Genomic DNA, 20,359 nt, shown 5'->3' on the forward strand with positions numbered 1-20,359 from the left:
AGGTTGAAAACTCTGGGAGTGCCCTTCGGCTGCGGTTTTAGCGAGGTTTATGTTCTCATGAGCCCAGAATGAAATAATAGGTTAAAATAATTGTTTTGGGACAATTTACAGCAATGTCTTGTGGAGCACATTTAAACCTCTTGCAAACCTCAAACGTTACCAAATTTTCTTTTGTTATTTAATCACGCCTATTAAGTAGGCTCTCAATACTCATTTCTGCTATAAATCTGCATGGTGACGTAGCCGCTAAACGCTCTGTATAAATTCAATTGCCAAATCCTTTTTTTTTTGTTTGTTTTTTAAGTTCACATTTTATCAAAGGAACATTTAATTTCCCATTTTAAATAAGAGCTCTTTCCAAACCTCAGAGCTTTTAAAGAATTACTTAGGGAGCTGTTACTCCAACTATTTATGATGTCATAACAAGGCATGCACATTCAAGGGCCACCACTAACTTAGGCTGTGTCTTCACTTGCACATTACTCAAGGGCAAAGCTGAAATGAATACACACTGATGCCAAGTACCCTAAAAATGCACACAATAGTCTACTCTCGTCTTCTTCGTCTCCCTTCCCATCATCTGAAGTATGGGGCAGAATTGGACACATAATGTCACCTTAGTATATCACAACTGAACTGCATCATGTTGTGCTTGTTGCAGTAAGTAAATAATGTTTCTCGGAACATACAACTTAAAACACAACTTCTCTATCCTTAGGGGAAGGAATGTGGTGCACTAAGAGAGAATGTGCTTTGAATGTGGAATGTCTCACATTCAGTTTGTGGAATCTCTAGGTAGAGCTGGGAATTGTATTCTAAAAAGATAAATAAATCTGAAAGGGGTCGTTTATTTCGGGGCATCAGCATGCGTGGTAAACTGTTTCGGTTGTAAGAAAAAGATAACCCATTTCAACTGAAAGATGGATTATAAATCTTTTTGACAGGGCTTATGTGATCATATGGACGAACATCAGTTAAAAACTGACCAACATAGTTAAGTTAGAGAAGGTGAGCAGCAGGGAAACAAAACTACAGGAAACAGTAGAGTGGAAGACACAATACCTTGCTTAACAGGAATCATTTTTGTTTTGTTTTTGGCTTTCTCCTGTACTGATTGTAAATGTAGAAAAATGTAGTAATCATTACTCTTTATATGTATTTTCCTCTTTTGTTTTCTTAACTTGCCCTATCTTATTAATGGAAAAGAAATGTAGCTTAGAGGTAGAGTCTATGTTTTGCATGTGTAACAGGTTCAATCCCTGGCATCTCCCAGTTGAGTTAGGAATGTCCCTTGTCTGAAACCCTGGATAGCCATTGCCCACCAGTATAGACAACGGAGCTGGAATAACTTAGTTTATAAGGCAAGGTTTCTGCGTTCCGAATTGTAAAACCAGTGGATAAATTGTTTAAGAATGTTGTCTGTTGTGATAACTTTAAGTTAGACTATACTTCTTTGAAGAAGCTGTGCCTGTTTTCTACAAACTAATTTAAAATAGCATTTTACCAAGGGAAGATGAGAGAAAGATACAGCCTGAGGGAAATCCTATTTCTTGCCAGCCATTTATCTAATTTTCCCTGCTCCATTCTGACAGTGCTATGAATGTGATAGGCTACAATGGGATTTCCACCAAATACTGTTCTAGAAGTAATTGCTCATGGAACCAGGGCTTAGAGAGGATTCAGAGTGCAAAGTCAAAATAGCAAAGCATTGAATTACTGCGGTAGGACGTGGTACTACCTAGCCTTCCGACTTAGAAGCAGTTTCTGCAGAGGTTTGCAAGCTCCAGCATTCAGGTCCCCTCCCCCCCCCGCCACATTGCACTTCCAGCTGAGTGCTTAGTTCAAATTTCAGAGTAGCTGAAGTGATGCATTTAACACCTGCTATTTATGTTCAAGGTTAATACAAGGCTTAAAACATAACAATGTTCATGGAACCCACTGACCTACCTGCCCTAGGACAATGAACAACGGTAGGAAATCCCCACCATATGGAGAGGTCAAAAGCATTGACCTCATGTGCTTAGGATGCCATGCCCAACACACACAAAATGCTTTCATCCTCTTGTCCCTCATAGTTTTCTCCATCTCTTTGTTTACACATCACATACAAATGAGCTGTGGTAACTTCTGTATTGCAAAAGGCTTGACTTGAAGCACACAAAGAGTCATTCAGGAAAATCTGCTGGTGTTAACTGTGCCGCAGCCCAGGCACCAGCTGATATTAAAATAAGATGCTTGATAATATTCCAGAACAGTAATTGGTTGCTTGGTAATGGGAAGGTTGTTTAGCTATGAATAGGGGATGCCTTCAGTTATTGATTCTCAAAGTGGGGAATGAGCAACACAGAGAGGCATGCGTGCTACCCTGAACTTCTGTGATGAAAGGAGGAATATAAATGTACTAAATAAATAAATAAATAAATAAATAAATGGGGGCATGGGCAAGCACCAGAGAAAGCACAACCTTCCTTCCATTTATTTCCCATCACGACTAGATCATGAGTCAGGAGGACAGAATCAAGGTACTGTCTTCTTCACTAGACGGACTGGAGTTGACCGCTGTGTGTTGTACACTTCGTGTTGTCAATGGAGCTATGCTCCTCCTCCACCCAACCTCACTAGTCATCCCTATGGACCAGAGATGTTAAAGCTGTGAGCCTAAGTCTAATCACAATGTTGCAAGGAGCCAAATATGAACTATATGACCTCTGTCCCAAAGCAGACCACCCACCAATGACTCTGCAGATCATCCAACAAAATCCAAACAGGAAGCCACAAACCATCAGGTGAACATATAAACTTGCTTTTATATTGAGACAAACCACTGCTCCATCTAATCCACTACAGTTGACTCTGGCTCTCCAAGATATCAGGCAAACGTCGTTCTCCACACACACACTTGCTTAACCACTGAGCTATGAACCATCCTCTGAGCTGTGGATTCTGTCCAGTGTCCAAAAGCCAAGCCAGGTTAGGCGGAAAGGAAAACAGATTAAAAAAACCAAAATCCTACCAGAAAAGATATCACAAAGGGTAATCAATATAGTCACCCAACTGTGTTTTGAACCCAGAAGATTGGCAGCTAACACAAATACATGAAGACAGAACCAGGACTAAAGTGGCAGAGCAGAGTAAGGAAGGGTAGGAGAAGCTGGGGGAAAGAATTACTCTGCTCCCTGTTGCTTGAAGAGAAGCAAGGATTCACCAACAGCAACCAAACCCTCTCTCCCACAAGCCAATTACAATACTTTATTGTTACGATAACAAAAAGAGCTTCGGGATCTGACGGTACCACCCCAGCAATCTAACCTAGAACAAAGAGACCTGCATTGGCCGTTGCAACAGAACTGGGCTCTTAATTTACTTGTTATAGGTTAGTTATATCACTTAGTTGCATAGACTCCTTGCAATGTTAGGTTAGAAGGAGCTTTTTTACAAGTTAGCTTAGCATTGATTCTAGTCACCTTGCATCATCACAAAACAGAGGTACAGTATTTTACAAGGTGAAAAAGCTCTTCCTACTAGAGAACAGCACCAAAAAAACATTAATTTTTATAAGGAAAGGGTGTCCGGTGTATATGTAGAGGGTAATGACAATTCCAGACCTTTCTGCAGAACTTATTAGCTCAGTATGGGAACTCTCAACCCCTACAGATTAAAAAAAGGGTTTCTATTGTCTTGGCATAACAAGTTTTGTGGGGGGTTTTTTAATCTGGGGATTAGTGTCTCCTTTTCCTATAAACAAAACCCACAGACACTGTGCAGAAATGTTGCTTTAAAATGTGTGAAATGTACTGAGGTTTGCCAGCTGAACCTTGTGGGAAGGACCTGCATGATTTACTCCGATGCACACAAAGTATTTAAGCCATTTAAATGGAGAAACAACCAAGAGCCGTATCCTGCAATATGGGAAATATCTCCTCCACCACTATGCACATCTTCCTTTGGGACCTTTCTACTGGCTCTAAGCCGCAGAATCTTAAGGACCATAACCTTCTTAAAATAATAGACATGAACTTGTGCCCTCCAAAGAACCGCACTGCAAGAAGTAAGAAATGCAGACAAAGACGCAAAACAAAACCCTTCTGGAGAATTTAGCAGCAATTTATTCCTGTTCTATTATTCAGTAAGACTACTCAGTTCTATCTATCCGTGAGTCTTTCCCCATTGCGAGCAGCAGATGCAAGGGCAATTCTGCTTAGGAGCATGATAGAGGCAAAGGGTTAAAGCTGCATTCTCTGCCTCCCCCATGCCATTGCCCCAATCCAGCTCCCCCAATACAGCTGTTAAAGAAAATACAACTGCACAGTGCCAAGTATCATGTCTCTTTTGGCCCATAGCTTTTAACTTGAATTGGGGAGAGATCTAGTTCAAATCCTTGTTCAGCCACAAACCCTACTGGATGGCCATCTCTAACTTGTTGTGGAAATCAAAGGAGATCAAAGTCTTGAGCTCCATGGAGGAAGAGTATCGTAATGGTGGATATTATATGGTCCTCTAAATAAATGCAGAAATGATATGGAGGCATCACCTTAGGTTATCAAACTTTGCTATTACCCTAACTATGATCAGTTTAAGTCAGGTCCACGCAACCTGTGTGTCCCCATATGCAGTCCCAATAGGCATTTATGGCAGTCCACCGGAGCCTTAACAAACCTCCTGTTTTTGTGACCTGCTTGGGAATCCCAAAACAAAGAAGCTGTTGAGTACCTGACAGGCCACAAGTTATGCAGGCCTGCTTGAAGCAGTAACCATCAATATATAATCAACTTCTCACACACACCCAGCTGGAGTGACCAAGGAGGTAGGAAGCAACCATCCACCCACCACCTATCATCACCAGCTTCATCTGTTTGTGTTTTCAAAACTAATTGTAGTGACCCTCCACACATCAAATCTCTTATTCAGGCAGAAAACTTTACACAGTGGAAAAGACTGCAAAGTAAGATAGAACTTGACAGCTCTATCCTTACCAGGTAGAAATACCGTATTTTTTGCTCTATAAGACTCACTTTTTCCCTCCAAAAAAGTAAGGGGAAATGTGTGTGCGTCTTATGGAGCGAATGCAGGCTGTGCAGCTATCCCAGAAGCCAGAACAGCAAGAGGGATTGCTCCTTTCACTGCGCAGCGATCCCTCTTGCTGTTCTGGGTTCTGAGATTCAGAATATTTTTTTTCTTGTTTTCCTCTTCCAAAAACTAGGTGCGTCTTGTGGTCTGGTGCGTCATCATTTCATTTCATTTCATTTCATTTTCCGGAAGCAGCCTGACATGGCCTGGTACTAATTCAGAAAGAAAACCATAGAAAATCTATTACATGAGCTCTGCCCAAATGGAAGCTTTTGCAGCCTCAGCTTGTAAAGTGTCTTCCTTGTCCAAATCCAGACTGATTGTACTGATATCCCCCATGTTGGAAGTGCTGCTCAAATTGCCCCCCTTGATTAAAGTTCTGTGCACCTCTTGCTCCCCCCCAGCCACCTCCTTGCCCGCCACGGCCGCCACGACCACGGCCCCGGCCTCCTCCGCGGCCTCCACCTCGATCATTGGAGTGCCCATCTTGATATCTGTTGTCTTGCTGGTAGCTGCCGCCACCACCTTGATATCCGCTTCCTGAATATGAAGATTGATAACCACCATAGCCACCTCCTTGATAGCCGCCACCGCCGTGATAACCCCCAGTTTGAAAGCTTGCGTCTCTGTAGTTACTATCCCTATAGTTGACATCTTGATAGCCACTTCCTCCACCATCAGTCCAGCCTCCTTGGGGTTTGCCTCCTCTGCCTCCCCCTCTGGCTCCATAGTCATAGAGTCTTATAGTTTCGTCTTATAGAGCGAAAAATACGGTAACACTACAAAAGCACAAGCTTGCATGCTGCTGTGCTTGTGGAGATGAATAGGACTTGCTGTCTTGTCATTGTCACCGTGCACAAGCAGCCATTTTTGCAACTGATAAACAGCTGACAGTAATAAACCAGGACAGTATTAAGTACACAAAGTGGTCAGAAATGCTCAGCAGAGGTCAGTTGATAATTGCATCATCTGTCAGCAACTACAGAAGCAGATCAATGCATTATTGGGTGACATTTGGAGGCTAACATCTCCCAAGAGAATATCAACTTCCAAAATGTAACAGAACCTCAGCCATTTCAACCTTGCATGTGAATAACTATTATGTAATTGCCCAATCATTCACCGAGAACTTGCATTGCAAATGACAAGGTGCTATCACGACAATCTTAACCTGGAGCCAAAAAAATGCTTTTAAATTATAATTATAATGAAATATTATACCTGAAGGAGAATAATTCCACCCTATCTCACCAGGAAAACAAGTCCATAAAAATGTCACAGACTGCCTTCTAAAACAGTTCAAAAAAACATTATATGAACTATTCAAATCATTGGAGTTGTTGGTGTTTCTCACTAAGCCATTCTACCACATATTAGTACAATTTATCCTTCTTTCATCAGTCACCCTACACTGAAAGTTCAGCCGAAATCTATCCAATGCTATATTGTGTTGGCCCAGTATCCCATAGTAAATTCCATAACTTAAAAGTTCAACGAAACAGTAGCCATTAAATATAACACATGGACATTTGCATCAGGAAGGATTGCTCTCATAGTAGACGAGTCTGACAAATCCCCTCCGCTCCTCTTTTTCTTAGAATAGTTATATGTACGGCTATCAGCTGTGAAACCAGAATTCACGTTGAAAGTATGTGTAACCTTAAACCTTACTACAGATATTAGAACTGTTTTAGAACTTGGATAATGTTTCGTCACAGGGGGTCATAAGCAGGCATCCCCCAAAATAGATTGATTTTTGGGCTAATACCAACCCATATCCACATGTCTACATCTGGCTCCCTCCTTCCTTCTTTGAGTTACCTTATACAGTGGCATGCATTTGACCTTCCAGATCTGTGTTACAGGAAATTATGTACATAACACACACACACACACACACACACACACACACTGACAACAACAACTGTGCACCCATAGTTGCTACTGGTTACTAGTTGTTGTTGTTATTCATTATATTAAAAAAATCACCTTTCATCCCAAAGGGTTCCATAAAATGCAGTGCACTACAATACTACAGATATTAAATCCAAAGGCCGATAACTAACCAGCTATTTGGCTAATCTATCCTCAAAAGGCATGAGTGAAAACAATGTGGGGGTCAGCTACACCTCCAGTGGATGGTAGTTCCACCTCCAGAGTGCAACAACAGAGAAGGCTCTGCTCTGTATCACTGCAAAATGTCAATGCATGGGTAGGCTAACTAAGGCCCGGGGGCCGGATCAGGCCGAATCACCTTCTAAATCCAGTCCACAGACGGTCCGGGAATCAGCATGTTTTTACATGAGTAAAATGTGTCCTTTTATTTAAAATGCATCTCTGGGTTATTTGTGGGGCATAGGAATTCGTTCATCCCCCCCCCCCATATAGTTTGCCCCCCCCCCACAAGGTCTGAGGGACAGCAGACCGGCCCCCTCCTGAAAAAGTTTGCAGACCCCTGTGTCAATGGGACCACAAACAGAGACTTTCCTACAAAGCTTATGGCTCAGGCCAGCAGATAGTGGTCACAGCACTACTTCAAGTACTTGGGTCATAGAGGGTTTTATACTCCAAAGTCAACACCTTAAATTGGGTGTGGCAGCAAAACAGCAGGAGGGGGGAACCTCCCAGTGGAGCACTCTCTCCCCCTGTGATTTGCATCAACTGGTATTCAGAGGCAAATGCTTCTGATTATGGAGTCATTGATAGCTTTGTCCTCCGCAAATTTGTCTAATCCTCTTTTAAAGCCATCCAACTGAATTGAACAGAGAGAGCCTGGGAACACAGGAGCTCTGTATGCGAAAGGAATTGGCTCAGGAGTGGATTTTCCATTACAGCAGATACGCCGTTGCTGCATCTGACAATTAAGTTGTAAGAAGTGCTCTTCTTTCAGCATTTAAAGTTTGATTAATGCTTATTCCGTGAAAAGAGAGAATGCAACTTATAAGAGCCGAGATTCACCACTGTCTGTTTTCATGTGTATAATGTAGCTGAGTCTTTTCCTGGAAAGTGCATACATGGACTGACTTAACTGCAGCTAATACATTAGCCTTAATGTAATAATTAGTACACTCCAGTCCTGCATTTAGCTAAAATTCCTCAAGCACTAATGGCTTTTAAGCCCCGCCCCTCAGACCTCTGTGTTTACATGCACTATTACCCACATTCTAAAAGTAAGAAACAGTACATGTAATGACAAGCTGGTCAAAGACTCCAGATAGATCTTTATCAGCTTGTAGTTAATTATTACGAAGGGGCATATGGAACTAATTTAACATAATTTTCATTTTCAGACAGGCCAGCTCAGCTAGAACCATAAAGACACTGCCTAGGGTAAATGAGTAATTATCATCACATCATCTACCAAACTATGCAGCCTTTGCTCATGCTATGTTGGCTGGATGTACACTAGCTCACGCCAATGGCATCCTGTTGACTTCAACGGTATTACTTCTGTGTGTGATAGCAAACCCAGTGGTTACATATGACAACAAAAAGTGCCCTTTAACAACACTCTGAGGCAGGCAACAGGCATGATGGGAAATCAAATTTAAAAGAATGGGGCTGAGTCAAGAAACCTTAAGAAAACTAATTATAGAATTATAGCAGTGACATTCGTACCCCAGAAACTAAGAACCGAAAAGCAACCGAGGCAGCAAGAAGTTTGTGTAAGAGCTGCTTAAAACCTGATTCATTAAACCAAATCTGCCTTGAATAATTAAACATATAGTTAAGGGAGCTTAGGCAAAATGCTTGCGAGGCAGGGACACAAACACTTCTCAGGCATCCTGATTTCAAATACAGTAAGCCCACAACTTTACATGAGGTTATGTTCCGGGGATTGTGCTTAAAGCTAAATTTGTGTATAGTCAAAAGACACTGGCTTCAATTGCAGGTGGGATTACCCAAGTCTTTTTTCCCTAGATGCTCACCCCTGTTCATTCATTCATTTAGCCAAGCATGTAAAGCAGAATGTGCACAAGTTAAATGTGCGTAAGTTGCAGGCAACCTGTTTCTGTTTACAATAATCAGCATGGGTACATTTTTCAAACACACTTTCTTTGAAGGAAAAGACTTTACTGCATTTGCATTCTGCTATTCCACCAAGTGACTTAAGTGAGCATAAATGGCATTTATTTATTGATTGATTTAATCTATTAGATTTATGTACCACCCTTCTTCACAAGATCTCAGGGAGGTTCACAGAATAAAAACCCTATGAGGTAGGTTAGGCAGAGAGAAAGTGACTAGTCCAAGGTATCTCTGTGAGGTCCGTGGCTGAACTGGGGATTGGACCTAGCTGTCTCTGATCCAAGTTTGATATTTCTACCCACTTCACCATGTTGGCTGTCTGACGACAGCACATAAATACTCCAAATGTTGCAAGGATCTCTTTAGAGAACCTCAAACAATCTATCATGTTTTTAAATTAATGTATTTTCAATTAGCAAAGGTGATCCATTCTTTCATCTCCAGGACGATGACATGGCACATCTTCAATTTGCTCTTGTATAACCAGTTCAGTGAAGGTCATTGACTTGGCAATAACACATTACTTCAGAGCCATCCAAGAGCAGGAAACAAGAGACTTGCTGACTATTTGCTACCATAACGGCATCTTCAAAGTATCTCATAGCAAAGCCATGTGTTGTTGCTTAGAGGTGAGACCATTTGTACAACCTTATCTGAACACTAGTAGCTAGATAAGTACCTTAAGCACTGTTCTTATTCCACCAGCCCCTCAAAATAGAGTGCAAATCTATATTTGGATCTGTTCAAGATGAATAAGCGGTTTCAACTTTTTGACGGCTAGCATCAATTTGTTTTACTATTGCTCTCCTAGTAAAAATGGTAAAGCATTTTTAATAGATCAAATGGCTTTCTATCAATGGATGAATCTGTTTATTATCTAATTTAAAAATGCCAAAAGGGTAGCAAAATGGGGGGGGGGGGGAAATGGCACCGTAAAGGCTAACATAAAACATTAAACTATGGTTTGGCATTACGAATGATAAGTTGTAGTGAGCTTGACTATGCCCATAAATGCTATGCTGTTAAATATTTACAAAGTGTGTTCAAGAAATACAAAGTCTAGAATGTTATCCTCTTAAAATCACATTTTTGCTCTACCATGTCTACTTTGTGTTTTCATGTAGTTCCAGATAAATCTACCTCCATGTTCTATTCTAAGATACTATTTCAAAAAGCTGGAACAATGTCATTTATAATCTAGGAGACAATATGAAACACAGCTAAGAAACAGTATATTTGAGGGACACAATTCTGATCTCCTCATGAAGGGCAGCACAACTGAGTTCAGCATTGCTGTCAGCATAAAACAGAGTAGAATAAGGCACTTTTGTTGTTGTTGTTTAGTCGTGTCCGACTCTTTGTGACCCCATGGACCAGAGCACGCTAGGCACTCCTGTCTTCCACTGCCTCCCGCAGTTTGATCAGACTCATGTTGGTATCTTTGAGAACACTGTCCAACCATCTCGTCCTCTGTTGTCCCCTTCTCCTAGTGCCCTCAATCTTTCCAACATCAGGGTCTTTTCAAGGGTGTCTTATCTTCTCATGAGGTGGCCAAAGTATTGGAGCCTTAGCTTTAGGATCTGTGCTTCCAGTGAACACCCTGGGTTGATTTCCTTAAGAATGGATAGGTTTGATCTTCTTGCAGTCTGTGGGATTCTCAAGAGTCTCCTCCAGACCATAATTCAAAAGCATCAATGCTTTGGCAATCAGCCTTCTTTATGGTCCAGCGCTCACTTCTATACATCACTACTGGGAAAACCACAGCTTTAACTTTATGGACCTGTGTCGGCAAGGTGATGTCTGCTTTTTAAGAGGCTGTCTAGGTTTGTCATTGCTCTTCTCCCAAGAAGCAGGCGTCTTTTAATTTCGTAACTGCTGTCACCATCTGCAGTGATCCTGGAGCCAAAGAAAGTAAAATCTCTGTCTCCATTTCTTCCCCTTCTATTTGCCAGGAGGTGATGGGACCAGTGGCCATGATCTCAGTGATGCTGAACTTTAGACCATATTTTGCGCTCTCCTCTTTCACCCTCATTAAGAGGTTCTTTAATTCCTCCTCAACTACAGCCAATATTCACTGTGCCTAACGGCTATATTAGCAACATATGCACTATCTTAAAAGGTTTTGGTTATTTTGTAATGAGGTAATGTTTCCTCTACTAGCTTAAAACTTTCTGTCATGCAAACAGATTAGATTTTTACTCTTGGAAGGCATTAGCAAGTATCTGCATTGACTCATCTGCACAGATATGCTCATCATCTTTTTTAACCGTTCCGACTGTACAACCTGTGAGGGCATCAACTTAGAAAACGTCTTTGAGAAAGGGCAAAGCTATGACAAACTACCTTCTCTGTGCTAGGTGCAGAGAGAGATGCATAGAAACGTTTTAAGATGCAAGAAGCAAAATGCTTCTGTATCTTTTACGGAACCAGCTGAAGTTGGGGGTCGAAAAAAGAAGTCCTTGAACATTTCAACGCAAGCCAACTGAAGCTTTATGTTGAACAAGATTAGACAACAGTACAAATTTGTTGTTTAGTCGTTTAGTCGTGTCCGGCTCTTCGTGACCCCATGGACCAGAGCACACCAGGCACTCCTGTCTTCCACTGCCTCCCGCAGTTTGGTCAAACTCATGCTGGTAGCTTCGAGAACACTGTCCAACCATCTTGTCCTTTTTTTGTTTTTCTTGAACCAAGTAGTAGTTGGCTTAATTTCAATGCAGAATAAATCACACATCTCTAACTGGAAGACTATAAGATGAGCCCTCCTAGGTCAGGTCAAAAGTTCATCTAGCCCAGCACCCTGTTCTCACAATGGCCAACCAGATGCTCATGGGAATTCCATAAGCAGAACCTGAGCATTAACAGCACTCTCCCCACATATGACTTCTAGCAACTGGTATTCTAAGACATATTGCCTCTGTCAGTGGAGGCAAAACACATGCTTTTCATGCTGAAGTTACCAGGTTAAATCAGAATTCATTCTGAACCAAGTATGAAAACCTAATATTGTACAGGTGTGTGTGTTTAATATATACAATTTACCAAAAAGCAAAAACCATTTTTTCAATCCTGTAGTTGTTAGTTAATAGTAACAGTAGTGACAACAACAACAACTGCTCAAATGGGATCATTGTTATTAACCCACATAACACAAAAGGGTAACACCCTATCAGAAAACCGGTGGAAGGGATGCTTAAAGCCTATAGGAGAATAGTACACTTTGTAGATAGGCTTAACAAAACAAATTATGCTATCAACATGCTATTAATATGTTAGGCAGAGTCTTGCTTAAGTATCAGATGCAATTATTTGATCATGTTTCTCACTTGCTTTGGAACTCCAGTAACATTTGATTATATCCTGTGCATTAAAAGTGATGGCATAGTCTAGGAATTCAACTGAAATTGAACAGACCTGGGTACATTTCCCATCAAACCTGCAAAGTAAACCTTTGCTCATGTTAATGGTTACTGTTGGCCCTCTGACAACAACTTTAGACAGATATGAATACAAGCCATGTGCAGTCTATCAGATTTAAGCAACTGGAAGGGAAAACACACCCTGATTTTGTGTATCTAACTATGGTTGAGTTCACAGGGACCTATGCACCATCGAGAAAGATAACGGCTGAGGCAAAGTTATGTTGTTATGCCCTGAATTTGACTTTTATGTTTGGTTGACCTTACTGCGAACAAAATAAAACAAACCCAAGGGGTATTAGGCATTGTGAATGCAACCATCTGAAGAAAACAGAAATGAGGGTCAATGGGAAAATCCCATTGTTTTGCTATTACAGGACTTTTAGAACCTGGAAACAAATAAACCATTTATTTATTTATTTATTTATTTATTTATTTATTTATTTATTTGCTCTTGGATGAATAGCAAAATCTACTGAAATATGTGATGCCTTGTGAACAGTCTGCAGTCTAATAATTATCACCAATCATTTATCCAGGATCTTAAGTGGCTGTTGTTATGGATATTAGCCAATGTTAGTCATATAGTAAATCCACTGAAATCATTTTTATTTAGTTGTAAATCACCCAATTATTTCCCTTAAATTTAACTCCTCTTAAACAATTTTCAAAAGAATGTTGGACAATTTCAAAAGGACATATTGGTTGGGTTAAAAAAAAAAAATACCACATAGCAAGTTCTACACACCCAATTGAGCTTTTGGATTGTGAACAGCAGGTAACCAATGTAACACGACAAACAGCTTTTTAAACTCAGAGGACTGAGAACAATAGAACTGAAGAGTTGGAATGGACTCTGAGGGTCATCTAGTCCGAGGATCACCTAGACTTTCAAAAAGCTGTTTGCAAAATGGCATTGCAGGGCAGGGTGCCTGCTGTTTGGGTAAGTGTTAAAATCCTACTGAGCACACCTGAAGCAGAGCTTTCAATCCCAGCCAAAATGTTTTCCAAGACCTGTTTCATGTGCTACAGAATTCTAATTCATAGTTAAAAAAAAATCCTTGTGTGTGATGATAAGGAGAAACCCACACATACAATCAATACGTACAGTAGTACCTCTGGTTACGTACTTAATTCATTCCGGAGGTCCGTTCTTAACCTGAAACTGTTCTTAACGTGAAGCACCACTTTAGCTAATGGGGCCTCCCACTGTTGCCGCGCCGCCGCCGCACGATTTCTGTTCTCAGAAATCCTGAAGCAAAGTTTTTAACCTGAGGTACTATTTCTGGGTTAGCGGAGTCTGTAACCTGAAGCGTATGTAACCTGAAGTGTATGTAACCTGAGATACCGCTGTATGTAATAACTGACATACAGATTGCATATTATATCCTATTTGAAATTGCTCTCCATGTTTACCAGAGGTAGGGAAAGTTCAATGCAGGTCACTGTAACCGGCGATCAACTGATCATCAGTTACAGTGCCCTGTTGGTGCTGGAAGAGTGCCTCCAAAAAGGCTTGCTGTAGTTACCAATCAGCTGATTAGCAGTTACAGCAAGCTTCTCCAAAGTCCATTTGCAGGAAGCAAATTGGATTCAAACTGCTTGTGCCAAATGAAGCGTTTCTCCTCTGCAGACACATATGATGCCATGCGAGAAGAAGATGGGCATGGTTTGTGGGTAATGGCCTCGTGGGCCAAACTGGGATCTGTGCTGGGTCTAACTGGGCCTGTGGATCAGAGGTTTCCCATGGCTGAGATACAGTCTTTGAAGCAGCTCCATGAAAGGTTGGACTACGAACAGTACATTAATGTCTGTAATAACATTAGCATCTATAATATTGCAATGGAATGACAAAGACACACTTTTGTGAAAGGAGGATCAATTTATTTCAGATGTATAAGAAAGGCCTATTACAGACTGGCTTAAACAAAGAATTTCTAAAAGCCAAGGGGTGGGGGAGGGGGAGAGAGACATGTCATTTTTAATCTATGGGACTTCAGATTCCGTGCCAGTAGTGTAGTGAATAAAACAAGACAGAACCTACTAATTATTCTCATGTGTAACCACAAAGACATTACATTAAGGTTATTTAAAGCCTTGCGGGATTTACTTCTGACTGGATAAAGCATACTTTTCAAAGTACTTCATTGACAACTGTCCGAAAAATCTGTTCCAGAAAGTGAAGTACAAATTTTACAACTCCTGGAAAGATTTATTGTCAGGCTGCTTGTGTCCTGTAAAATAATCAAGATCCTTTCTTACTCTGAGAGTAATTGGCACCTGTGTCTTGGCAGATAGCTTTAAGTTTCACTTCTTAGACCGTAAGGATGTCACAAGGCCTGCAGAATGCTGGAAGGACCTCAACAATTGCCTACATGCTCTCAGACATCTCCTGAAAACAGTCTTATGAACTTGAGATTCTTTGCCAACCAGCTTTTACTGATTTCGTTGGATGTTCTTATTGTTCTTACTTTTGTATTGTGTTTTTAGATTATATACAGCCTCACAATATTTTAAATGGAAGTGCTGTTTAAAAATATTTAAATATTTTCCTAAAAGAAGAACAGTAGTTTTTTATATATTAAAAAAAGAAACTTTAGTGAATTCAGTAGTTAGAACAGCAAGGCGCAATACTTTTGAAAGCCCTGAAATCTTCAGAATATTAAAAAGAACACAATCAAAGGAGGGGAAAATTAAAAAGGAGGAAAAGCTGTATTTAAAATAAAGAAGAAAGAGAAAGGAGAGAGAGAGAAAAAACCCAAATTAACAATAATACAGTGGGACCGCCACGTACACATAATCTACTTACATGATCATGACTTTGGGTGCACAGCCCCTAAATAAATAATAAATAAATGGGAAGACTGGAACACACCATGGAAAGCGGTTTTAAAGTTCTTCACCTTGCTTAATGAGCTCTGGAATGGTCACGTGAGGGCCCTGGCATGCTTCCAGAGGCTACTAAACAAAGGAGGAGGGCAAGGCCCGCTTAGGACAGGTAAAGGTGTTCACAGGGGAGGGAGAGTTATTGCAATTTTGCCTTTGCACATGGACTCCAGGAACCATTCTGTTAGCTATCCTTTCATTCAGTCTTGATTTTCTTTGGTGTTGCTTTAAGTGTGCTTGTTGTGTATTAACTATTCCTCCACCCCTTACAATTCTTCTTTGCTTCTGTGTGTGTGTGTAGTCTTCCTTTAAAATCTGTCTGAGTCCTTTAAATTTATTTATGTATCGCTCTGCCTTACTTGTTTCACTCACTCTCAAACTTCCCCCACCGAGCAAAAAGCAGCTTTGGCAGATGACTAAGGACAATTGAGGAGGGGAGGGGGTGAGAGGTGCTTTGGGTCCTCAAGATGGAAGTTTCCATTACCCATGCCAACCTACGCCTCAAATCAAATCCTTTGCTCGCTGCTTTGTGTGCTTGCAATACCACCTAAGGGCACCAACGTAATTCCACTGAATCAGTGCCCACAAACAAAACCACTGGGAGGAAAGCAAATCCCTGGCAGTTCTTCCTTCACAACAAACCCAACTTTAAAGGCATAAAAACCCAATTTCTCTGTGATCAGGCAGGGTTCTTATCTAGGGGGGTCACCTTTCTTCTGCCTGTTCGTTTGCCCACAGAACACTGGGAGAGATTGCTATCCTTTTTTATACCCTTTTGGTATCTGGCAAGACTCATACCATCAGAAGAAGCAGCCTTGTCTGCAGATTTCATCCCAATCGACCCAAAAATAAAGCTGGAGAAGAGAGAGGAGGGATGGGATGACAGCAAGTCAGCAACCACAAAGCAGGGAGTAGAAGCAGTTCCGAAGAACTGTAGGATTTGAGCTTCCTAAGAACCAGGATGTGATTCTTTCTACATTGCATTTATAAAAGCCCTTGCAAGGCATCCAAGATTGTATACAAATCTCAAAACGCTAAAACAATTGGCCCAAATTGCAGAGCGAACATCTCTCATGCTGACTGATGGGGAAAGGCTGAAACTCCGCAGTACAGAAACTGCTTTGCATGCAAAAGGTTCTCAGGTTTAATACCTGGCATCTCCAGGTAGGTTATAAAGGCATTATAAAGACAATAATAGGCTAGAAAGACCAATGGACTAACTCGGTATAAGGCAGCTTCCTACGTTTCTATGGTGGTCCCTTCCAGAGCTAGCAGCCAGGGCTTCCTGGCCAGGGTTTCGCCACTTCAACCACTGAATCAAAATGTCAGCTTGCAAATTCAATGCACAGGCCCTAGCTTTGGTAATGGCAGAATTCATACCGAACGCCACTTTAAAAAATGCAACCTGGCATTTGTTTTGCAGGAACTACTGCTTTGGAAAGGGGAGGCGGGAGAGCTCCTGCTGAAATGAAGGATCAGCTTGCATGTGCTCTGTGAACTCCACCGTCTGCACCTCATCTGCCTTGTCTCGATTAATGTGCGCCATGGGAGTCTGAGGGGATTATCAGAGGGGTTTTAAAATGCTCTGCAGACAAGCCTACCAAACTTTTAAATGAAAAAAGTATGAATGAAAATGTCCCAGAGCACGCCACTAATGTACATTGAATTTTTGCTCTCTGGGTCAATGAGGAGTTTATATTTTAGAAGCGCATGCAGTAAATTTATTGACTAAGAGGATGGTTATTTGCAAAAGCAATGCCAGAAGGCCACTCCAGCATTAAACAGTATAATATATAGAGCATCCTGGTTTGAAGTACAATACCCTTTCCAACAAATAAAGGGGGGGGGGGACACACACACAAAAAACCTATTTTGTTTCCACTGGGATGCGTCAGGTTTTACATGGGGGGTGTAGGATTTGAAAGCTGCTTAGAGATTTGTACAGTAAGTGGAACAGCAGAAGCACAGCACACTAGGATGAGAAGTATCATGTCTGTCTGTTTTCACCTATGATTGGGGTGGGGTGGGGGGGGGGAGAGACAATAAAACAACATTACTCACTTCTTGGAAGTGTTCCTATTTTCCTTTTGAAGCCCATAGCCCTCCCTCCGCACAGTGGGATATTCACTCTCCTTAAGTCAAGAAGAATGTTACAAGCACTATCTGCAGGCATGTCATCATACTTCAGCTAATAAAAAGCAAGATAACTAGCAAAAACCTTGGCGCCGATGTAACCGAAAGAGAAACAGCAGGCAAGCAAATAGGATAGGTGGCCTAGTCAAAAGGCCCAAGTATGGCAAGGGCATGGAGCGTTTAGAGGCACACAGGATGTTAGCAAATGGAAACTAGGCTCTGAGAGTTGACCTTATTCATTCGTTAAACCAATGTATAAATATGTGCAGATATCCCGACATGTCTACAGAGCAGAGGAAAAAACTGTTGCTAGTTAGGAATGGCATCTTCATAATAAGGATCTGGGGGGGGGGGGTGGAAGGGGCTGGAATTGTTTTGTTGTTGTTGTTTAGTCATTTAGTCGTGTCCGACTCTTCGTGACCCCATGGACCAGAGCACACCAGGCACTCCTGTCTTCCACTGCCTCCTGCAGTTTGGTCAAACTCATGCTGGTAGCTTTGAGAACACTATCCAACCATCTTGTCCTCTGTTGTCCCCTTCTCCTTGTGCCCTCTATCTTTCCCAACATCAGGGCCTTTCCCAGGGAGTCTTCTCTTCTCATGAGGTGGCCAAAGTATTGGAGCCTCAGCTTCAGGATCTGTCCTTCCAGTGAGCACTCAGGGCTGATTTCCTTAAGAATGGATAGGTTTGATCTTCTTGCAGTCCATGGGACTCTCAAGAGTCTCCTCCAGCACCATAATTCAAAAGCATCAATTCTTCGGCGATCAGCCTTCTTACTCTGCGTTTTAAAAATCTTAATTGCCTGTTTGTTTTCTGTATCACTACTGCTCCTGTGATCAACGATTTATAACTGCTTCACTTCCCATGAGCTGCCTTTGCGCTATTTAGCAGAAAGGTAGGGTAGAAATAGGTAAAAACACCACAAAGGCCTATTCAAGCCCCCCTACCCCAAGAAAGCCTTACAGAGAACCTGGAGGGAGGGAGGGAATCACAGTTCTTAGCAGAAGTGTGGATTGAGTGGTTTTGGGCAGCTGCACAGGCAACTGACAAAGGTTTCATGGGAACCTTAGAGGTAATCAAAATATTTATTTATGGTTCCATTCTGCATGCTGAGGATTGTTGTGTACAAAACAAGCATTCTCTCACAGCATATGTGCTTCCAGACTGTTACAAGTTCCTGCAATCCAGGTCAGATCAGATTCTTAAACTGAATGCTGTTATTCCAAACATACTATGGAGAACCATAATAGTTCAGCCCATCTTCACACTAGTTAGGCAAGGCTATTTTGAACTGAGTGTTATACTTACTTGAGGAGATAGCCTTCTGGAAACATATTGACTGATACTGTTCTGATTTCATTTCTCTATTAGCACCATTAAATTCTCTGTATACGGAACTTTCCACCACCTTTTAAGAAAAATCCCCCAGAAAAACTAATAAATGGAGGGCAAGGGCAAGGAGAGCATACTTTTCTTCCAAATTTCAATTGCTGCCAGATCATGGTAAAAGGAAAGTAGCAAAACACAATCATTGCTGCCAAGTTCAAAATCACACAAGCATGGAAAATGGAAGCATGGTGAAATGGAAATGAACCATTTCAAAAAGCTGCATATCAAAGCAGGTGATCAGAAAGAAATACGCTTCTCCATTCTAAATGTATTAGTGAAGGAAGGTTTTTAGACTATGCAGAGCCCTCTGGTGGAAAGACAGGATTCAACACTTTCCAAAACTGCTCGATTTCTATGCCCAGAGGAAGGAGGTGCTTTAAAAGCATTTGGCTTCTTTCTGAATTGACATTTGAAGGGACTCTACTGACCTCAAGATACACCAGGAATGCTCTTGGATGTTTCATTCTGTATGACATGGAACAACAGGGTCGATTTCTCCTTTAGGAGACTGTAGATAAAGAAAGGCAGGCACCAGACGGTTTATGTATGAAGCTCCCTAACTTTAAAGTGAACATATTTTATGCACAATATAACCATGGGACAAAACTTCTCAAACCTTAGGGGCAGCAAAGGTTTCTAGGAACCAGGGGGTTGCAACATCTTGAGACCTCCTTATTCTTCTTTTAATAGTTCACATCTCAACACTGTCTTTGAGCTTTTCCACATCAGCCAGCATTCTATATTAGAAATGCATTTTTAAAAGTCAATGCATAGGAGGGTGGGGATCTTTAATTACTTCTGTGTCTTCAAGCAGCAGCTTGATTTGTAGATATCAAATATGGTTTTTCACAGCATGGAAATAAGCACCATCAGCTGATACAGCAAGCCCTTGTTAAAGGCAAATGATCATGGTGATCTGGTGAAAAAGTTGGCAGCAGTAAAAGACAGAGCTTTATGCTGAACTACCATTTGGGTGTAGGGAATGAACTTAGAACCCAGTTTTAAGTACTACTTCTGCCAAGGAGCCACACAGTAGTTTCAGACTGTGGCTTGTTCACAAAACAGAATATAAACAAGAAGTGGCCTTCCAGATGTTGTACGACTACAGCTCTCATCATTCCTGACTATTTGCTATGCTAGCTGGGGCTGATGGGAGTTGGGAGTCAAACAACATCTGTAGGGACACAGGCTTCCCACCACTTGTGTAAGCAAACCACACTTCTCTAAATTTAGATGCAACAAGCAACTGTGGTTTGCTTACAAAGAAGTGCACACTTCTGACTGTTGCAGCCGTGGATGAGAGGGGCAAGAACCAATGCGTAACCATTCGTGCTTTCTTTCTTCTAAAATTAAAGAAAACAACACAACTTCAAGAAGTTAGGAAATTAATTCAGATGACAAGAATTTGGCATGAGATTAAATATCAAGCTTATTTCAAG

The 20,359-nt window shown here is 41.3% G+C and overlaps 2 protein-coding genes and 1 long non-coding RNA gene across 4 annotated transcripts in view; 2 read left to right on the top strand and 1 right to left on the bottom strand.

Annotated features, from left to right (window-relative positions):
- Nucleotides 1-20,359, top strand: part of FILIP1L (filamin A interacting protein 1 like) — a 182,625-nt gene that overhangs the window by 35,634 nt on the left and 126,632 nt on the right. The window lies entirely within an intron of this gene.
- Nucleotides 1-20,359, bottom strand: part of CMSS1 (cms1 ribosomal small subunit homolog) — a 177,411-nt gene that overhangs the window by 25,873 nt on the left and 131,179 nt on the right. The gene's annotated exons all lie outside the window — the stretch shown is intronic.
- Nucleotides 28-17,181, top strand: LOC310676543. Its single transcript, XR_014510602.1, has 4 exons — nucleotides 28-660; nucleotides 9,541-9,725; nucleotides 16,137-16,562; nucleotides 16,822-17,181. It is a non-coding gene; the product is annotated as an uncharacterized lncRNA (long non-coding RNA).

Source organism: Podarcis tiliguerta, assembly GCF_965153285.1.
Source record: "Podarcis tiliguerta genome assembly, chromosome: 4".
NCBI lineage: Eukaryota > Metazoa > Chordata > Lepidosauria > Squamata > Lacertidae > Podarcis > Podarcis tiliguerta.